The sequence below is a fragment of the Kogia breviceps genome, chromosome X (assembly GCF_026419965.1).
Source record: "Kogia breviceps isolate mKogBre1 chromosome X, mKogBre1 haplotype 1, whole genome shotgun sequence".
Classification (NCBI taxonomy): Eukaryota; Metazoa; Chordata; class Mammalia; order Artiodactyla; family Physeteridae; genus Kogia; species Kogia breviceps.
This window is the reverse complement of record NC_081330.1, coordinates 24,583,884-24,590,511: the sequence shown is the minus strand read 5'-3', so window position 1 is coordinate 24,590,511 and position 6,628 is coordinate 24,583,884. Positions and strand designations below refer to the sequence as shown.

The following is a 6,628-nucleotide window of genomic DNA, read 5'->3' as shown; positions in this document are numbered from 1 at the left end:
TGTGGCAAGTGGAGGCTACTCTTCGTTACGGTGCACGGGCTTCTTGTTGTGGTGGCTTCTCTTTGTTGCAGAGCACAGGCTCTAGGCATGCAGGCTTCAGCTGTCGTGGCACGTGAGCTCTAGAGCACAGGCTCAGTAGTTGTGGCACACAGGCATAATTGCTCCACAGCATGTGGGAATCTTCCTGGACCAGGGCACAAACCCGTGTCCTCTGCATTGGCAGGCAGATTCTTAACCGCTGCACCACCAGGGAAGTCCCTTAAAACTTTTTTTAAAATATTTATTTATTTATTTTATCCTTGGCTGCATTGGGTGTCCATTGCGGCATGCACGATCTTCGTTGTAGTGTGTGGGCTCCAGAGTGTGTGGGCTCTGTAGTTGTGGCAGGCTCTCTAGTTGTGGTTTGCATGCTCAGTAGTTGTGGCATGCGGGCTTAGTTGCCCTGCAACGTGTGGGATCCTTGGTTCCCTGACCAAGGATCGAACCCACATCCCCTGCAATGGAAGGCAGATTCTTAAACACTGGACCACCAGGGAGGTCCTGAGAAATTGTAATTTTAAGGGCTTCCCTGGTGGCGCAGTGGTTGAGAATCTGCCTGCCAATGCAGGGGACACGGGTTCGAGCCCTGGTCTGGGAAGATCCCACGTGCCGTGGAGCAACTGGGCCCGTGAGCCACAACTGCTGAGCCTGCACATCTGGAGCCTGTGCTCCGCAACAAGAGAGGCCACGACGGTGAGAGGCACGCACACCGCGATGAAGAGGGGCCCCCGCTCGCCGCAACTAGAGAAAGACCTCGTACAGAAACGAAGACCCAACACAGCCAATAAATAAATAAATTTATTTTTTTAAAAAAAGATTTAAGGATCGTTGGAAATCATCTTGGTGGCTGGCTACCACAGCCTTTGTAAGCCATTGTAAGTCTGTGGCTTTTACATTGAGGGGATTTGAGCAGATAAATGACAATGATCTGACTTATCAGGATAATAATTTCATGAAGGTCAGCATCATTTGAGGATCCAGGTGATACTTAATGATCTTCCCCTCGACATGAAACATTTTCATTCAGAACCTCTCAACTCACTACACTAGCCTGTTAAGGGAGCCCAAGTTTCTGAAACACAGTTCATCTGTCAGTCTGATTCATCTGTCGGTTCCTACAGCATATTTGAAATAAATCCAGGATATGATCAGCATTTTATGTACACAGATTTCCTTTGTTTTCCTTCCTTCTGCTTTCTTTCTTCCCTATTCATTTTCCCTTCATCTCCCAATCCCTTTCCCGCTCCCACTGTGTTCCTTTTTCCTTTCACCTTCCCTCATTGGATACAGGTCATATTCTAATCTCAGTTCTCTCGTTTATTAGCTGCGTGCTATTGGGGCAGTTAGCCTCTCTGGGCCTCAAATTTCCTCTGTTAAAATGGGTTTCATATGAGAGTGCCTACCTTAGAGGGTTGTCAAAATTACAACAAAGAACACGCCGACCACAGTGCCTGGTCTCTAGCAAGAACTCAACATGTTCGCTCTCTTCTCTGTCTTTTCATCCATTTACCTCTATTCCCCGAGTCCTCCACCCCAGGGCTCAGCAGGTAAAAACCGTGGGAAAAACCACCTCGAGGCGAAAGGAGGAAACATTTGCTCTGGGGGCGGGGGACTGCGAGGTGCCCACTGCGCATGCGCACCCGCTCCGTCAGCTTCTGTTTTCCAGCTAGGGGGGTGGGGTGTACGGGCAAACAGGGCTTCGTTTGTCCCGGTTATCCCTTTCCGCCCCGCGGAAGTAGCCGGACCTCGGCGGAGTCCCGGGCGGGCTGAGCGCTTAAGCGAGGACTGGAGGGGTAAGTTCGAAAATGGCGGAGGGGGAAGAAGGAGGGGCTTTACTGGGTGGGAGTCTGGCCTAGCGGCTGGGCAGAGGCCAGGAGACCGTGAGGGGCCCAGCGGCGCGGCGGGGGCCGGAGACGGACGGGCCGCCCTGCGTGCCTTGTCTCGTTGAGGCCTTGGCGTGGACGCACTTTGAATTCCCCGACTCTGGGTTCCTCCGGGGAGTGGGCGGGTTGGTGGGTGCGAGTGAGGGAGATGAAGGGACTTCCGTTTCCTTTCAGGCTGGGGCCTGGCCGCCGAGAGGAGTTGGCATTTCCATATTGGGACTCGGGCCGCCCCTCCTCCAGGACCCTCCCCTCAGCACTGCTCCGGGCGCCGCGGGGCGATCCAGGCCGGCTCTCCTGGTGCGGTAGGTACTTTCCGTACGGGCTTCCTCCTCCCTCCCCTTTCCTTCTCTTCTCTCCCCTCCCTCCCTCCCCTCGGGCCCCGCGCTGCGGGGGAGGGCGGGAAGGCAGCCCCTGCCCTGCGCAGGTGGTCGGCCCGGGGCCTGGTGCCCAGGTTTCCGGGACTGCGGAAGAAAGGCGGGGGTGGCTTCAGGCCGCCCGGTGCCTCCGTAAACCCCGTGACCCCTAAGGTAAATCGAGTCAAAGAACTTTTTTCTTTTTTTAATGATCAAAGGGGACTCCTCCCCCCATTATGACGCCTGTGGCAGGTACGGAGCTGGGTGGAGTGTGTCTGGCGAGGGCGTGTGAACCGAAAGAATAGGAGCCAAAGACCTTCCGGAAGAGGAAATTAGCTAGTAATTCTTTCCAACCTTTGCTGCCCTTGTCGACTCCCCAGCTATTCTGTGAGTAAAACAAAATTCAGTCTAACTTTCAGTTTCATTATTTTAACTCCATAATACCCTTGTTTTCTAATCGGGAGGAGGGGTCGTGGTTATTGCTGACACTAAGCAACAGCCCTCTCCACCTCCAAAAAAATAAAAACGTCAATCAAAACTTCGTAAAAACGTATTAGATTTTAATAATCTACTACTTTACTTTCAAATATAACTACGTCACTACTTATGTCACAAATGTACTACCTTGATAGTTAATGACACATAGAAATTTACTCTTGTAAGATTGGAGGTTGCTATTAGTGTTTCTTTCTTCTCTTTTTTTACTTAACATTTGTTATATCCAGTTAAAGAGAACACTGTTACAGACGGCCATCTTAGAATTACAACATTTTAGAGTTGGAAGGGATGGAATCTTAGTCCAAGCATGATATTTTACAAAAGCAGAAACTAAGGCACAGGAATATTTCATGGCTTGCCTAAGGCTACTCCATTACTTAGATTAGAACCCAGGTTGTCTGGCTCCTTGCTCACTGCTCTTTCTGCACAACTGCTCCACATAGCCTCCAAGCAAGAAAATTAAATGTATTCAGTGCACATTTGTGAAGCATGTACAGCTTTGTGCCATATAACTGTTCTACCTTCTTTCAGTATATTTAACATGACTATGAAGCCAGAAGAAAGTGGCAGTAGTTTAGGTTAAAAAGATTTATACATGCACACACATCTACTTGTGTATGCTCAGATAACTTCTTGAAGGATGCACAAGAAAAATGTTAACAGTGTTTACTTATGGAGGGTGGAGGGGCGTGGGAAGCTTTTTACTTTGCACCTCAGATGTGACCTAATGTACTGTTTGAATTTCTGACCATAAACAAGTATTGATTTTATAACTAAAAACAAGTTTTAAAGTTTGCACATATATGTATATCAGTATAAGCAAGTATGAGTGGTATGTGTATATATATTTATATACATATATGTATTTATGTATCAGTGATTTGTATTGTAAAATCCGGAGTGGTTCATGTCAGCCCAACTGGCAAAGCAGTCCTGATTATTGGATGCTTAAATTTCCTCTTTGGTTTGCTCCTATTGCCCCTAATGTGAGAAGGTAACAATATTATATTAGTCTTTATATATTGTTAGAAAATGTGCTAAGCGTTTAATTATTGAATTATGTAGCAGATTATAACATTCAGGATATCAAATTTGAAACCAAAAATTCTGAATGTAGAATCTTTGTGGGTAAGAATCATTTTTTTAAAATTTAAGACTGTAAAGGTCCCTGGTGATTAGTAGTTCAGCTCTTTTGTTTTTATGAACAGGTTAAGACACGAAAAGGGAGTTGCCAAAGGTTATATATCTGATTATTAACAGAGCTTGGACTAGAGTCTAGGTCCTAGTCCGGTGCCCATTGTACTACACCCGTAATTTTATTGCTTTCTGGTGCATTCGATGACTCCAACGAGGGGGACAAAGTAATGCTGACTAAAGGTTAGTTAGGCCCATTTCAGTAGATAAGAATTATTGTAGTTAATGTCTCAGTTAACTTATATAGTGCTTGAAATATTTTAGTAACGTAAATGTTCCCCTTATATTTGGTTATAAACATTAACTTGTTTAGTAAATCGTTTGTTTATATTTTAAAGGCTTAGAGACTCCAAATATGGACTAATGATATTTCACTGTTTTTGTTTGGTCTCATATTTAAGTCTGGTAGCTGGTGCTTACAGAGAAAAAAAGTGCTATGATTTATTTTAAAAATAAGAAACAACTTACTGAGCACCTACTATATCTGCCAGATATTGTACTATGTGGTAGAATTCAAAAGATGAATATGGCAAAATAGATGCCCTTGTTTTTTTGAGGATGGGAGAGAATCATGAGCTGTCAGTTCTCAAGGTTTGTCTCTGTGGTCTAATCTGGTAATAGTATTACGTATTACAGAATGTAATCTGTAGCACTGTTTAAGGTCATTGTGTGAGTAGATTTGAGGAGATAAAAACAGTAGTGGTAAAATAAGTTGACATTGAATTGAACAAATATTATTTTCATGTCTTAGAGGTCATGTGGTACAGTGGAAAGAACACTAGATTGAAAGCCTGAGTTCTTGTGTTGGCTTTGTTTCCGGTTAGCTGTGGGATTGTGAGCAAATCACTCAACCTCGTTGCCTCCATGTTTCTTTTTTCTTTCTCATAAATTTTTAAGTATATTTATTCCATTTAATTCAAAACATGAAAAGAGCATTTGGAATATTATGTATTATAAAAGAAATGTATCTACCATAAGAATTTGAGGCCAAACTATATGTTTTATCTACTTTGTGTGTACTTAATAGGTTGTCCTTTGTGTGATAAGAGCATATTAATGTCCATTTTGTAGGATTTGGTGTGGACTTTTATTATTTTTAATTATGGTACAGTTGTAGCTCTGCTATTATTTAATACATTTTGAGATTTGATTTGGTGTGATTGGTACCCAGTCTTTGTTATGGATACATGTGATTCACTATTATGATCTGCTTCTCTAATATATTTTCAAGGATATGGGTTGTGGTGAAAAGTGAGGTTTACCTGCATAGACTGGGAGTAGCTTGAACTCAGATGGTCAGACAGAAGTTGAACTGAGTAAGTTAAGGCTGATTTCCTAAACTGGGCAAAGGTGGTGCTGCTGTGTATTCCCTGGCATATCTATAAATACTTATATATGGTTTGAACTTTTATGCTTATTCCTATAATAATTTTGTTGACCTCAAAACACAGGCTTCTCAGCATATATTGCTATGTGATATACTTTTGTATGGCTCTACCTAATTTTTTAAGCCTTGAAAGGGCACAGAGCCTGACATTTTCTACCTCACTGGACTACCCTTTCTGCCAGTAATAATTTCCTATACTTGTATTGGTCAGAATCACTGGGTTTGCTTTTTTTACTGTCATTTACAGGCCACATAATCTTTGATGAGTAACAACCCGTCAGAAATATGGGTTTGATGTGTTGTGTAGGTTAAATTAGCTACCATGTATGAAAAAATTCTAAATTGTGAAGCACATTACATATTTGAGTTATTATCAGAGGTAACATGGTAAAAGAGGATGGGCTGGGGCTTCCCTGGTGGCGCAGTGGTTGGGAGTCCGCCTGCCGATTCAGGGGACATGGGTTCGTGCCCCGGTCCGGGAAGATCCCACATGCTGCGGAGCGGCTGGGCCTGTGAGCCATGGCCACTGAGCCTGTGCGTCCGGAGCCTGTGCTCTGCAACGGGAGAGGCCACAGCAGTGAGAAACCCGCGTACCACAAACAAACAAACAAAAAACAAATAGGATTAGAAACTTAGTTTCAATCCAGCATGTTTTAGTAGATTAGAGAAAATACATGTAGCTAAAATGATGGGGTGAAAGGAAATGAAAATTAGTTTATAGATAGTGTTTAGAACACGTGAGCATTCATTAAATATGTTGTGCTGTTTTAATTTGCCTTATAGTCACTTGTGGCAGTTTCCTTTACTTTGTTGTCATTTTTTAACTCAAGCCCAATGGAAGACAAACCTACTGAATGTTTGCTTATAGACAACAGAGTGTCTTTTAGATAGGACAAAATATTTTTACTGGGGAAAAAGAAAAGATGTTGGCTTTTATCAAGCACTTGTTTCATCACTTGCTTGAGATCCCAACATGATCATGGAAGAGAATACTTAATTCTGAGAAAGATCTACGGTAGGTAGTCCCCATTCACCAAATCATCCATCAAAAGAACCTCAGAATAGCACTTGTGGAACCATCTGATTATTTTCAGTGCTGCATCCTAATCACTCTGTCAGAATAAGTTATCTGGATGAGTATCAAACAGAATAAGTTCCAGATTCTGTGGCCTTAGTCGATTCATTTAACTTCCTTATGCTTTAGTTTTCTTGTCTTAAAATGAAAGAGTGATTTCTATTATGCTGTTCATTACAAATATAAGTAAATTATGTTG

At 43.2% G+C, this 6,628-nt stretch overlaps 1 protein-coding gene across 7 annotated transcripts in view; it reads left to right on the top strand.

Annotated features, from left to right (window-relative positions):
• Nucleotides 1–1,664: 1,664 nt before the first annotated feature.
• The window catches only part of XIAP (X-linked inhibitor of apoptosis), a 52,954-nt gene continuing 47,990 nt past the window's right edge, over nt 1,665–6,628 (top strand). For 2 of the 7 annotated variants that reach the window (XR_010838559.1, XM_059050065.2), the window contains exons 1-2: nt 1,690–1,832; nt 2,097–2,224. The gene's annotated coding sequence lies outside the window, so the exon portion shown is untranslated. The other 5 variants (XM_067023000.1, XM_067023001.1, XM_067023002.1 and 2 more) reach the window with 5 other exon arrangements.